General features: G+C 39.5%; 1 long non-coding RNA gene across 1 annotated transcript; it reads left to right on the top strand.

Annotated features, from left to right (window-relative positions):
- Positions 1-10,491: 10,491 nt before the first annotated feature.
- On the top strand, positions 10,492-13,379 carry LOC145857990 (uncharacterized). The gene is made up of 2 exons (XR_014378695.1): positions 10,492-10,868; positions 12,078-13,379. It is a non-coding gene; the product is annotated as an uncharacterized LOC145857990 (long non-coding RNA).
- The last annotated feature ends 464 nt before the right edge of the window (positions 13,380-13,843 follow it).

The raw sequence follows: 13,843 nt of genomic DNA, 5'->3' as shown, positions 1-13,843 counted from the left end.
GTAACAGGAGAAGGATGAAACACGTTTCTAAAGGCTGTTGACAGCCAATGGAAGCCTTAGGAAGTGCAACGTGACCCCACAGACACTGTAGTTTCGATAGGGATTCAAAAGAACTACAATTCTTAGATTTCCCACTTCCTGGTTGGATTTTTCTCAGGTTTTTATCTGCCATATGAGTTCTGTTATACTCACAGACATCATTCAAATAGTTTTAGAAACTTCAGAGTGTTTTCTATCCAAATCTACTAATAATATGCAAATATTTGATTCTGGGCCCGAGTATTAGGCAGTTTACTCTGGGCACGCTTTTCATCCGAAAATGAAAATACTGCCCCCTATACCTTAAAAAGTTAAGGAGAATCTTATCTTTAACCTGTTAGGGCTAGGGGGCAGCATTTGCACGTCTGGATAAAAAAATTTACCCGATTTAATCTGGTTACTAATCCTACCCAGTAACTAGAATATGCATATACTTATTATATATGGATAGAAAACACTCTCAAGTTTCTAAAACTGTTTGAATGGTGTCTGTGAGTATAACAGAACTCATTTGGCAGGCAAAACCCTGAGACATTTTCTGACAGGAAGTGGATACCTGATGTGTTGTATTACCTTTAAACCTATCCCATTGAAAAACACAGGGGCTGAGGAATATTTTGGCACTTCCTATTGCTTCCACTAGATGTCACCAGCCTTTACAAAGTGTTTTGAGTCTTCTGGAGGGAGATCTGACCGAACAAGAGCCATGGAACGATGATGTCCCATTAGACACCAGGCGCGCGAGTTCATGTTGGGTACCCTCGTTCCAATACGTTATAAAAGAGTATGCATTCGTCCACCTTGAATATTATTCATGTTCTGGTTAAAAAAGGCCCTAATGATTTATGCTATACAACGTTTGACATGTTTGAACGAACTTAAATATATTTTTTCCCCTCGTTCATGACGAGAAGTCCGGCTGGCTTAGATCATGTGCTAACAAGACGGAGATTTTTGGACATAAATGATGAGCTTTTTGGAACAAAACTACATTCGTTATGGACCTGTGATACCTGGAAGTGACATCTGATGAAGAGAATCAAAGGTAATGGATTATTTACATAGTATTTTCGATTTTAGATCTCCCCAACATGACGTCTAGTCTGTATCGCAACGCGTATTTTTCTGGGCGCAGTGCTCAGATTATTGCAAAGTGTGATTTCCCAGTAAGGTTATTTTTAAATCTGGCAAGTTGATTGCGTTCAAGAGATGTAAATCTATAATTCTTTAAATGACAATATAATATTTTACCAATGTTTTCTAATTTTAATTATTTAATTTGTGACGCTGACTTGACTGCCGGTTATTGGAGGGAAACGATTTCCTCAACATCAATGCCATAGTAAAACGCTGTTTTTGGATATAAATATGAACTTGATAGAACTAAAAATGCATGCATTGTCTAACATAATGTCCTAGGAGTGTCATCTGATGGAGATTGTAAAAGGTTAGTGCATCATTTTAGCTGCTTTTATGGTTTTGGTGACCCTGTCTTTGACTTGACAAAACATTACACACAACTCTTGTAAATGTACTGTCCTAACATACTCTAAATTTATGCTTTCGCCGTAAAACCTTTTTGAAATCGTAAAACGTGGTTAGATTAAGGAGATGTTTATCTTTCAAAGGGTGTAAAATAGTTGTATGTTTGAAAAATTTGAATTTTGACATTTATTTGGATTCAAATTTGCCGCTCTTGAAATGCACCTGCTGTTGATGGAGTGCACCACGGGTGGCACGCTAGCGTCTCACCTAGCCCATAGAGGTTAAAATGGTGTATAATACTTGGATGTTTCAGATATTTGAATTATGAGATTTTTGTTGTTTTGAATTTGCCGCCCTGCTATTTCACTGGCTGTTGATAGTGTGTACCGCCGGTGGGACGGTAGCGTCTCAGATGTCCCAGAGAGGTTAATGCTTTTGAGCCAAACAGTTGTGTTGTGACAAGGTAGGGTTGGTTTACAGAAGATGGCCCTATTTGGTAAAATCAAGTCAATGTCATGGCAACAAAAGCTCAAATAAGAAAAGAGAAACTTCATTCCATCATTACTTTAAGACACGAAGGTCAGTCAATCCGGAACATTTCAAGAACTTGTGCAGTCGCAAAAACCTTCAAGTGCTATGATGAAACCTGCTCTCATGAGGACCGCCACAGGAACTGCAGAGTGAAGGAAAAGCAGCCAACAAGTGCTCAGGATATGTGGGAACTCCAAGTCTGTTGGGAAAGCTTTCCAGGTGAAGCTGGTTAAGAGAATGCCAACAGTGTGCAAAGCTGTCATCAAGGCAAAGGGTGGCTATTCTGAAGAATTTGTTCAACACTTTGGTTACATGATTCCATAGTGTTGATGTCTTCACTATTATTCTACAATGTAGAAAATAGTAAAAATAAAAACCCTTGACTGAGTAGGTGTGTCCAATCTTTTGAATGGTACTGTATGTGGAAACACACCCAAATAGGCCTATGTATGAGCAAATACAAGTAGAACCATATAGGGTTCTTCTGTTTGTCCCCATAGCGGAACCCTTTTTAGTGCAGAGGGTTCTTCCTAGAACCCTGTATAAATGGTTCTACCAAGAACCCTTTTATTATCTAAAGGTTCTTCGAAGAATCCTTTTAGCTTTGAATGGTTCTTCCTATAACCCTTTATGAACGGTTCCACCAAGCTTATTATCCTTTAACAAACTCTTTATCAAATGTATTTATAAAGCCCTTTTTACACCAGTCGATGTCACAAAGTGCTATACAGAAACCCAGCCTAAAATAACAATATATACAGTATAATATAAAGCCTTTATTGGCAAAGTAATGTGTAATTCCTATTGGAATCCAGCGAGAGTGAGGATATTCAATAATTGGAACGTTTAATGATCCGCAACCGGTATTCAGAATGACTGCCAAGGTAGGTAAGATTGATAAATGAAACTACATAAACCATCTAAACTAGAAAAACCATCTCAGTAACAGGTTCAATAAGTCCAACTACTAACAGATTTGATTCGATTAGAAACATTTGTTATTTATCTTTGTGTAGCATTAGATCAACCACCAATCAATGTACATGCAAAAACCCAGATATTGAAACAAACAATTCTAAAAATCAACTTGCTTTAGAGCAGACTGAGAAATATGATAATGATGGGTGTGGTTGAGTGTTTTACTCTACACAGAGTAAGAATTAAACAATCACCATGGTTATTTACACCACTGAGTGTTAATTGACTCTTTACAGAGTTAATACCTCTCTGGGACATGTGGGACGCAGCCATTTTCCAAGCAAGGAGAGGTGTCACAAAAACCTGAAATACAGCTAAAATGAATCACTAACTTTTGATCTTCATCAGATGACACTCCCAGGACTCAATGTTACACAATGCATGTATGTTTTGTTCGATAAAGTTATTCTTTATATCCATAAACATCATTTTACATTGGCGTGTGATGTTCAGAAAATGTATTCCCTCCAAAACTTGTGAATGAGCACATCAATTTACAAAAATACTCATCATAAACGTTGATAAAATGTACAACAGTTATTTACAGAATTATAGATACACTTCTCCTTAATGCAACCGCTGTGTTAGATTTTAAAATAGCTTTATGGCGAAAGCACATTTTTCAATATTCTGAGTACAGAGCTCAGCCATCAAAGAAAGCTATACAGTTACCCGCCAAGTTCTGGAGTCAACTAAACTCAGAATTAGCATTATAAATCTTCACTTACCTTTGCTGATCTTCGTCGGAATGCACTCCCAGGACTCCCACTTCCACAAGAAATGTTTGTTTTGTTCGATAAACTCCATATTTATATCCAAATACCTCCATTTTGTTTGCGCGTTCAGATCACTAATCCAAAGGCATAATGCGCGAGCGCAAAACCAGAGACGAAAAGTCAAATAGTTCCATTACTGTTCGTAGAAACATGTCAAACGATGTTTACAATCAATCCTTAGGGTCTTTTTAACATAAAGCTTCGATAATATTCCAACCGGACAATAGCGTATTCATTACAGAGGAAAAAAAAGGAAGGGTGCGCATGCGTGCCTGCACAGTAAACAACTCGTTGGTCCCAGGCTTGAGTCAGCTCCTATTCTCTGCCCAGTAACAGTAGAAGCATAAAACAAGGTTCTAAAGACTGTTGACATCTAGTGGAAGCCTTAGGAAGTGCAAAATTACCCCACAGACACTGTAGTTTGAATAGGGATTAGATAGAAAAACTACAAGCCACTTTCTGGTTGGATTTTTTTCTCCGGTCTTTGCCTGCTATATGAGTTCTGTTATACTCACAGACATCATTCAAACAGTTTTAGAAACTTCAGAGTGTTTTGTATCCAAATCCACTAATAATATGCATATCCTACCTTCTGGGCCCGAGTAGCAGGCATTTTAATTTAGGCATGTTATTCATCTGAATTTCTGAATACTGCCCCCTGTCACCAAGAAGTTATCTCCTGAATTAACTCTAGAAACGTAACACTGAAAAATCAATACTAGGTAACACTGGCCAATTTGCTGTGTACAAATATTCCCATATAATGTAGATAAAGTTTAAAACATTCTCACACCTATACTTTTAAACACTGAGTCAAACACTAATGCTCAGGTACTATTTAAAAGAAAGAACAAAAATACAATACATCTTATTCAGATTCTGAAGGGGCCCCTTATTGCTTTCTGAAGAACACTTCTTGCCTTCCAAAGAACCCTTTCTACCAAAAACAGTTCTAAAGATGAGAAAGGTTCTAGGTTACAAAGAACTCTTGTGTTCCAAAAACGTTTCTAATGATAAATGGTTCTTGGTAGAACCCTTTTGGAAACCTTTTTTCTAAGAGTTTACAAACAAAGAATTCAACTGCAACATACAGACCTAAAAACACACAAACTAATCAAATGGAAACATAACCAAAATATTAAGATGGTGTTGATGCCCTTTACTGTGTATTCATCTATCTGCCAAGGTGGAACTGTACACATTAAAAAATGGTTCTATATAGTGCCAAACAAGTGTTCTTTGGAATATAATCTGAGCAGATCCCTATTTTGAGAATGGTACTATAAAGAACCATTCTCAATCTCAAAGGTCCTACAAATAACCTTTTGATGAACCATAGTTTTTTTAAATTTTGGTTAGCCATATTATATTGTTAGGTTTTGGCCTGGGTAGGCCGTCATTGTAAATAATAATTTGTTCTTAATGGACTTGCTTTGTTAAAAAGGTTAAACGAAATTGTTAAAATTCAATAGGTGTTATTATTGTGTTAATTGACAAGTTGAATCAGGTGTGCAAGCTCTGGAACAGCTGGGGGTCCCTGAGGAGAGAATTGAGTATCACTGCTTTAGTCAACAGTTCTCAATTGACACAAGACCTTACTTGAGTCTTTCACATGACACCGTAACTGGTCATAGTCATAACATAACCAGCCACTAGAAATAGACTTTGATTTCGGATGTTTGAAAAGGTCTTAAGCATGTCGATATATGCCTTCCTCTGCACTCACCCCAAAAAATGAAAATTATTGCCTAGCGCTGGGCACAAACTCAAGATGCTCTGATCGGCTGTGAGCTGCTCAGACCACTGCACTACAGCAGTTAACAATGCTCTAGCAAGCTGTGAGAATACTTGATGATACTAGATGGTATGAGATCGGTTGGTTTGCAGAACCTTCCTCAAACCATAGCCATGACCTTAACTACTCGGAATGAATGCCTAAACCGTTAACCTGTTATGGCTAGGGGGCAGTATTTTCACGGCTGGATAAAAAACGTACCCGATTTAATCTGGTTACTACTCCTGCCCAGTAACTAGAATATGCATATAATTATTGGCTTTGGATAGAAAACACCCTAAAGTTTCTAAAACTGTTTGAATGGTGTCTGAGTATAACAGAACTCAAATGGCAGGTCAAAACCTGAGAGATTCCTTTACAGGAAGTGGCCTGTCCGACCATTTCTTGAACTTCTTTGCCATCTCTATCTTTTACTAAGGATCTCTGCTCTAACGTGACACTTCCTACGTCTTCCATGGGCGCTCAGAGCCCGGGAAAAAACAGAATGTCGTCATCCCAGCCCCAGGCTGAAACACATTATCGCCTTCGTCAAGTGGCCGATCAAGGGACTGTGGGCTTAGGCGCGTGCCCTGGCCGCCCCCGTCTTTGTGATTTTTCCTCTGTTTGCCGAAAAGGAGATTCCCGGTCGGAATATTATCGCTTTTTTACGAGATAAATTGCATAAAAATTGATTTTAAACAGCGGTTGACATGCTTCGAAGTACGGTAATGGAATATTTAGAATTTTTTTTGTCACGAATTGCGCCATGCGCGCGACCCTGATTTACCATTTCGGATAGTGTCTGGGACGCACGAACAAAACGCCGCTATTCGGATATAACGATGGATTATTTTGGACCAAACCAACATTTGTTATTGAAGTAGCAGTCCTGGGAGTGCATTCTGAAGAAGACAACAAAAGGTAATCAAACTTTTATAATAGTAAATCTGATTTTGGTGAAGGCTAAACCTGCCGGGTGTCTAAATAGCTAGCCCGTGATGGCTGGGCTATGTACTTAGAATATTGCAAAATGTGCTTTCACCAAAAAGCTATTTTAAAATCGGACATATCGAGTGCATAGAGGAGTTCTGTATCTATAATTCTTAAAATAATTGTTATGCTTTTTGTGAACGTTTATCGTGAGTAATTTAGTAAATTGTTAGCAAATTCCCCGGAAGTTTGCGGGGGGTATGCTAGTTCTGAACGTCACATGCTAATTTAAAAAGCTGTTTTTTGATATAAATATGAACTTGATTGAACAAAACATGCATGTATTGTATAACATAATGTCCTAGGTGTGTTATCTGATGAAGATCATCAAAGGTTAGTGCTGCATTTAGCTGTCTTCTGGGTTTTTGTGACATTATATGCTAGCTTGAAAAATGGGTGTCTGATTATTTCTGGCTTGGTACTCTGCTGACATAATCTAATGTTTTGCTTTCGCTGTAAAGCCTTTTTGAAATCGGACAGTGTGGTTAGATAAAGGAGAGTCTTAAAATGCTGTGAAATAGTCATATGTTTGAAAAATTGAAGTTTTTGTATTTTTGAGGAATTTGTAATTCGCGCCACGCCTATCATTGGATATTGGAGCAGGTGTTCCGCTAGCGGAACGTCTAGATGTAAGAGGTTTTAACCTTTCAGTTGTTTCTGTTTTAACCCTTTGACCACACAGAATTAGTGCATCAAAAATCAGAATGAACTACGTCAAATTCGAAAGGGAAACCGAGGAATTGTTGGGCATGACACAACAGGTTACATAAACTGGAATGACACTCTTACTCACGGCTGCAAATCAAGAGCTGTGAGCAAACCACGCCCCAAGATATGCTAACGAGCCATCGCCCCTACATTTTATTTACCACTAAATGATGATAGAACTTTTTTGGTGAACTGCAAACAACCATTGAAGGGCTCAAAGGGTTCTTTAAGTAAGTATGGCTTCACATAGTTTTATTACCCTTCCTAAAGAACACTTGAGGAACCCACTTTTATTAGTGAGTATGTGTGTTCAACCATGCATGCAGACAGCCAATCAGGTGCACTAATGCAAGGGCTGAAAGTTCCATTTCCATTCTTTGTGTTTGTGTGACCGACCAAGGCTTTTGACTCTGTTACCCTGAGATTTGGCTGCCTGAAAAAATGGGTTAACTTCCTCCGCCTCCTGCATGACGGTATGAAGGCTGTCATTCTCTCCAGTAGTGAAACCAAAAAGCCAATTGAGAAAAGGACCGGAGAAAAGCAAGGCTCAGTGATCGCACCAACCATCTTGTCCATCTTCCTAGGAGCAATGCTCCATCTGACAGAGACCAGACTCCCCAGAGGCATACGCATCACCTACAGGACAGATGGGAAGATATTCAATATCAACTGTTTCAGAGCCAAGTGAAGAACCACAACCTTCCGTTGTAAAATGTCAGTATGCAGATGATGCCCAAGTGAGTGCCTGCTCAGAAGCTGATCTCTAGTTCATCTTTAACATATTCACAGAAGCATGCAGCAGGATGGGTATTACACAACACAGGCAAAACTAATATCCTCTTCCAGCAAGTTCCGGGAGTACTCCCCAAGATCACTGCCAAAAATGCAATACTTGAAATCGTTCCCAGTTTTCCATTCCTAGGTATACACCTCTCCACCAATATCCTAATTAATGATGAAATGCGACATCAGATTGCTCGAGCTAGTGCTGCCTTTGGCACACTCATGACATTACCACCAGGACCAGAGTGGATGTGTACAACTCAGTGATCATCCCTACCCTGTTATACAGTGCAGAAACTTGGACTGCATTATCAATAAACACATCAAACCTCTTGAAAGATTCCACTAATGTTGTCTCAGGAAAATACTTGACATCAGTGTCCTGGAGTGAACCAACTCCTCCAGTATAGAAGCCATCGTAATGAGACGACTCCGATGGGCAGGTCACCTCATGAGGATGAGTGACTCAAGACTTCCTAAACAGATTTTCTACTCCCAGCCCAGGGGTGGATCCCATGCCCCTGGAGGTCAGAAAAAATGTTTCTGTGACAACCACAAAGCACACCTGAAGAAATGCCATAAGAATCCAAACAGGAAAATCCATGCCCAAATCAACAATGGAACCCAAATCTATGAGGTCAAAATAAGATCATTAACAGCCGGAAAGGGAACACGCCACAAAGCACAGACACCGGTGCCAGTAACAACTAGCCCTGGCCACATGACCAACAATCCCTGGCCCCACTGCGACAAGTTCTGCAAGTCACGGATCGGCCTGTTAAGCCATCTCCAGACACATGGCCAGCCAGACCCACACAACAACCCGGACCTGTGATGCCTGGAGGGAAATCATATTAGATTAGGAGGGATCCCAAAGGAAAGTGTGTGCACGGAGACATGTAAATACATCCATCCAGTAGTAATAAGGTGCTGCATAAAGAAAGAAATGAATAAATGTGTGTCTAGTATGTGTACGCCGGCATGCATGTCTACGTGTGTAGTTGTGAGCCCGACTCCGAACGCACACCAGGGACACAATTGCATGTGTTACGGATTAGGGAGTGCTATCCGCCCACACACTATCAGTCCTCTGAGCGCACAGGAACACATACAGCAGCATATAGAGAAAGACACATGCACAGGAACACATACAGCAGCATATAGAGAAAGACACATGCACAGGAACACATACAGCAGCATATAGAGAAAGACACATGCACAGGAACACATACAGGAGCATATAGAGAAAGACACATGCACAGGAACACATACAGGAGCATATAGAGAAAGACACATGCACAGGAACACATACAGGAGCGTATAGAGAAGGAAACGCACACACAGACACACACAGAGGAACACGCATAGGAGCATGTAGAGAAGGAAACGCACACACAGACACACACACACAGAGGAACACACACAGGAGCATATAGAGAAAGAAACAATGAATATTTTCTATATAATATCTGTCAAGCTTAAATAATCAATATGGAGCAAAATACTGTGCACTTGAACACAACCTTGATTTTAGCTCAGAGGGTGGGTTAAATAAAGTTCACAGCTGGATTCTTTATTTAGTTGGATAACTGGGAATGAATACATCCAGACTGGTATTATGAAAGTATTAGGCCCTATTTACTAGTGTGTGTGACTCATTTTTAATAGCATTTGCGCTCAATTTTTTTGGAGACATGCAGTACTTTATAAGCTAGTATAAGCTTCATACGGGAGTGACTCACAGGTTTGTCACGGGGAGAAAATGAATACATATCTAAATAAGATGACAACATATTCCCCTGAGGTCCCATTTTGCCTGGGGGACTAAGAATAATGCGACACACCTCAGGCGCATCACCCGCAAGGCTGCATCATTAGACATTTGTTCCACTCACTGATGGTCCAATTCCAAAAACAGACTAGAAATCTAGGTTGGTAGAAGCAAAACTAAAATGTTGGTTAGCACGTCTTATGTAAAGAGGAGGTGCCAACTGTTGAGGACTCTGTACTTTGTAGTCTTGAATTAATATTATTAGGGTTTCTTGGACAGAACACGTTTTATTTTAAACCCTTTCTCTTTTCAGTCAGTTGATAATTAGCCTTATAACAAGTAATAAAGCATTACACCTGTCAGCTATCAGTAAAGTATTACCAAAACAATTCATGAAACAGCCTCCGTGTTACTTCAGTGTACCACCAGCACCTTCTACCCAAACACCAGCCTCAGAGGCTGTCTGATAGCAATGAAGGGGTTCTGCTAGGGCCCCTGTTCTTCAAAGACTACTAATTCACACTGTGCATCGGTCAGGGTGATAAGAGTCACAGTCTGGGCTGAGAGAGGGGGAGAAAAAGAGAGGGAGGAGGGCACATATTATTGGGGTAGGCACAGCCGGTAGTGCCGCACCAGGAATTGTGTGTGAGGTGCATGTATGTGAAGGGAGGCGGTGTGTGTGTGTGTGTCCGTGGGTGGAGTAATCTATAGCTAGAGTACTTGTGCTATCTCCAGGACTGAGAAGTGCACATTTTAGCTGTGTTCTAAAATGTGTTTAGTTCTATCTAGAGCGTATAATGAGTACGGAAATCAACTGTAAGATTCTAAACATAACACGAAAAGGCAAGTACGTACTAAGTTTACCGGAAGTTCCATAAGCGTAATTGGGAGGTCTGGAAAACAAAGCACACATGGGAGCATACTTTTTTATTCCTTTCACCGGGGAGGCTCTCATATAACACCTTGCGAAACAATAAACATTTCCTGCATGTGACAAAATGTTCCAGAGGAATAAGGAATAACTTGGGAAAATGTAAGTATTACGTTTATTTATGAACCACATTTTGTTAAACTGTTAACTACTTCCATATGAATTTTTTATTCAAATGTTGAGTCACTGCTGTTTATCAGCCCGCTAGCAAAGCTAAGTTAGCTTGTTGGACTCGATGGCTAGTTAGCAGGCAATCTCGTCCTGGTTATCAGCTCTTTAGGGATGAAAGCAGCAGTGTCATTTTGAAGACCTGGACAGTTTTAAAACGTTTTATCGCGAATTGGTGGGCTGGTTAGCCAGCTACTGACAAATGTAGCAAGTCTTCTTTTTATTACTATTTGTTTTCAGGCACAGATGGCAACTGATGCATTCATTTCACTCCATAGCATTGGCTTGGCAGTACAAAACGGTCATACCCAACTGGTTTGGAGGCAAGACATTTTAACAAAATCTGCTAAAAAAATGTAGGAAATGCAGCTGGCTGTGCTCAATCTACAGTAGGCTTGCTATCCAGCCAAGTTATTTGTGCATTCTTACATGATCAGTCAATACATGCTGTCACGTTCTGACCAGTAAAGGGGTTATTTGTTATTGTAGTTTGGTCAGGATGTGGCAGGGGGTGTTTGTTTTATGTGGTTCGGGGTTTGTTGGGATATGTGTTTATGTAGAGGGGTGTTTGTTTAGAGTGTTCCAGGGTTTTGGTTAATGTTCTGTTAGTATATTTCTATGTTCTAGTCTTTCTATTTCTATGTTTAGTTGATGGGGTTGACCTTCAATTGGAAGCAGCTGCTCTTCATTGCTTCTAATTGAAGGTCTTATTTAAGAGGGGTATTTTTTGTCATGGGATTTGTGGGAAGTTGTTTTTGCACTGCTGTGTGAAGCCTGCATTACCGGTCGGTCACTTTCTTGTTTTGTTTATTTAGTGTTCAATAAAAGTTTAAAATGAGCACTCAACCCACTGCGCCTTGGTCCACTTCATATGACGGCCGTTACACATGCATGCAGTGTCTGTTTCTTCTTGTCACTTTCTCCTCCCCTTGTGTTTCACCATTCCATATAATGAAAATTATCAATTAAAAGTAAATTGTTTAACACTTGGTCAAGCCTATGAATATGCAAAACTGTTTACAAAACCATTGTACATTAACAAAGGTAGTTGTGGTTCTCAGCAGATTGCTCAAATTTCAGTGCTGGTTCAATGAAGTTAATTTCTCCTTCCATGGCCTTATGTTTCTGCTATGTTCTCATCAGGGTGAAGCACATGCCACCCCATCACCCAGATGTAAAGAACTTGGGAACCTCCCGTCCACCAGGAAAATCACCCTATCCCAGGAGTTTAGTCAGGAGTTTATTCAGCAGTATGCAACATAACTATGTTAGAGCATAACATGTGGATCTACTTCTATCATCCAGAATGATCAGCTCATTGTAACATACAGTATGAAGCTCATTCTAAAATACAGAGCTGGGTGATTTCTGCCCCAGGGTACTGCAATGTGTGCAAGTTTTATTCTTCCCTATTACACACCATGTTCAACTATTCATCGACCACAATTAGTTTAATAAGGTGTAAGTGAAAAGCTGAAACAAAAACCTGTAAACTCCTGTCCTGTGTATAAAAAAAACCTGTGGCTGTCATAACATTTGCCATCATGTACTGAACAATCTTTTGAATGTTAATCTCCTTGATGTCCCTCACTTGGGGATGTTAAGTTTCTATCTTGTATTATTTCTTTGGACCATGTGTATCCTGTACATATGACTAATAAAACTTGACTTCTTTTGTACAATGGACTGTTTTCTAAGGATTCATGCACATACAGTATAACGAATGAGGGTTAATATTTATAAAAAATGAAGTGTTCATGTCTCCCCACAGTTCTGGTTTTGAGGCTTGGGCCTCTGGGGGCTGCATCTGTCTAATCCCCTGCAAGTAGAGAGAAAGGCATTCATAATATTACAGTGGTGTATACATTTAATATATATTCCTGTTTGATATGCATGCATATAATTAAATTGGACATGTCCTCCTTTATATTATGCAAGTGTTTGTTTTGTATCCAATATTTTACATTAGGATAAAGTAGTTTAACCTTCTTGTCTAGTTGTCTAGGCCTACTAATCTAGTTGTTTTGCATTATTGTCACGTCCTGGCCAGTATAAGGGTTAATTGTCATTTTAGTTTGGTCAGGACGTGGCAGAGGGTATTTGTTTTATGTGGTTCAGGGTGGTGTGTTAGTTAGGAGGGCGTTTGATTTATTATTTCCGTGTTTTGAGTTATGGTCTATGTTGATGTATTTCTATGTGTAGTCTGGTTGATCTGTTTCTATGTTGAGTTAATTGGGGTGGACTTCCAATTGAAGGCAGCTGTGTGGTGTTGGCTTTGATTGGAAGTCCTATATTAGTTGGGTGTGTTTGTCTGTGTATTTGTGGGAGATTGGTTCGTGTTTAGCGTGGTAAGCCTAACAGGACTGTCAGTATATCGTGAGTTTGTGTTTGTTATTTTGTATATTCATTTTGAGTTTATTAAATGTTCAAATTGAACTATATCAACTCTGCTGCATATTGGTAATCTTTTTCCGATGATGATTTCGCTATATCGTCCTCCGAAGAAATCCCTGACAATTATATCCCCTATCAATTAGTTATCAATGCATAAGGTGAATATAAAACCAAGCTATAGTGAATCGGTCTCATTTAATAATATGCATGGGTGTTATAGTTGTATGAATTTATCACAATGGAAGCCTGCTCATTGCAAATAAAACACCAGCAGTCCTAATGCAACTCAATATTAGCTTCATAGTGAAACACCACTATTTGGGCTATTTATCATTTTTAACAGTAAGCAAAATAGTTTTTTCTTTGCTTCAGCCTCTGTACAATGCGTAAAAGCTTACCTGTCATACGTCCACAACGATGTAGCAGCAGACAAAGAAATTTGGACGGTGTAAGCTTAATTCACTAACTGGTACTGAGAATTGATTATGTTACTTGTGTTAAATATTTCCATTAGT

The sequence above is a fragment of the Salmo salar genome, chromosome 09 (genome assembly GCF_965601325.2).
Source record: "Salmo salar chromosome 09, fSalSal1, whole genome shotgun sequence".
Classification (NCBI taxonomy): Eukaryota; Metazoa; Chordata; class Actinopteri; order Salmoniformes; family Salmonidae; genus Salmo; species Salmo salar.
This window is presented reverse-complemented; position numbering and strand designations above follow the sequence as displayed.